A 1,800-nucleotide genomic window follows, 5' to 3' on the forward strand; every position below is an offset into this window, starting at 1 on the left:
GCCTCAATAATTCCATGACTCTCCAAGAGTTCCCACACTGGCCCAGCCCTCCTCAGGGAGGTGACTCCTTGCTGCAGCCCTTGTCCATCCCAGCACCTGTAAGTCCAGGTTCTCTCCCAGACTTTCCGTGTGTGCTGGGAAGGGACCGGGCAGGACCACAGAGAGCTCCAGGGCGGGGGGTTTGGAGACTCCTTTGGCTCCTTCCGGCAAAGAAGGCACCAAATGGCCCCCAAATGTCCCATTCCTGGGGGTTCCGCTGCCCTCAGCCCCGGCACAGCCATGGAAGGGTCGGGGGAGAAGAGCCAAGGGAGCTGGTCAGGGACTCTCCATCAGGAACTGTGCCGGGACACAGGGAATGGCTTCCCACTGCCACAGGGAGGGTCAGATGGGATATTGGGAAGGAATTCTTCCCTGGGAGGGTGGGGAGGCTCTGGAATCAGTTTCCCAGAGGATGCCCCATCCCTGGAAGTGTCCAAGGCCAGGTTGGATAAAGTTGGAGCAGCCTGGAATAGTGGGAGGTGTCCCTGCCCATGGCAGGGCTGGGACTGGATGAGCTTTGAGGTCCCTCCAACCCAAACCAGGACTCCATGGGACCAGAAGGGGAAGGGACTGGCCTTGTCCCTCCTGATGCAAATGAGCTCCAAGATGAGGGTTGTGGGATCAGGGAGACAGGAACGCTGGGATGAGGTGGGATGGGATCCAAGAGGACAATGTTTAGGGTTGTGCACTTGGAAACCAGAGCCAACAGTTCCTTCTCCAATCTGGAAAAAATCTCAGCCCTGCTGGTGAATCACAGGAAGGGAATGAGCAGGAGCCGTGGCTGGAGATAAAGAAAAGCCTGGAATGCACCAGGAATCTGCATTTCCAGTCAGGATGGGGAATGTCTGGGTTGGAGAATCACCTGGAGCCCTCACTGACTGTGCTTGGGGGGGGGGGGGGGGGGGGATCTGGGACAGGGGCACGGGCAGAGAGGGGCGGGAAAATCTTAGGAGAGCTTTTTTACCCAGGAAGACCAAAGGGCTCCTTGCCTGGATGAGCAGGGAGAGGCCTGGGAGCAGGAAACCTCAGGAGAGTGATAAAGGATGAAGGAAACAGGGATGAAATGGCAGGATAGTGGATGGTGGAAAAGCTGCCTGGAAACTCAGAGTCTGGGAGAACTCCCAGGGTCGGGGGAGCTTCCCTATGGATTAGGGAGATGGAAAGTCGGTGCCACAGGGCAAAGCCCAGGCTGAGGGCACTGCCTAGAGCAGGAGCAGGAATTGGGGCTGTGCAGAAGGAGGGAGGTCTTAAGGCTTGGCAAGGGCAGGATGGGAGGAAGGGGAGCTGCAGGAGCAGTCCTGCAGAGCTTTGGGAATTGCAGGAGCTCTGATGGAGCCCAGCCCAGGGATGGTGTTTGGTCAGACCCTGCAGAGGTTTGGGAATTGCAGGAGCTCTGATAAATCAACCCAGGAATGGTGTCAGGTCAGATCCTGCAGAGCTTTGGGAATTGCAGGAGCTCTGATAAAATACAAACCAAGTGATGGTTCCAGGGTCAGATCCAGCAGAGGTTTGGGAATTGCAGGAGCTCTGGTAAAGCCCAGCCCAGAGATGGTGTCGGGGTCAGATCCAGCAGGAGCGCTCACTTCCAGTGCCTCCATCCTTCCCAAGAAAACCAGTCTGCCCCAGCATCACCACCTCCCCCTCATTCCCAAAAATCTGTGTGTTAGTGGCACAGAGGGATAGAGAGGAAAACTCGCTCTGGAGCGGCTGCTCTGTGTCCCATCCCGGCAGGAGCTGTCCCTGTCCCAGCAGAGCATGTCC

This window comes from Manacus vitellinus, unplaced genomic scaffold, assembly GCF_001715985.3.
Source record: "Manacus vitellinus isolate BGI_N305 unplaced genomic scaffold, ASM171598v3 scaffold_121_pilon, whole genome shotgun sequence".
NCBI classification, from domain to species: domain Eukaryota; kingdom Metazoa; phylum Chordata; class Aves; order Passeriformes; family Pipridae; genus Manacus; species Manacus vitellinus.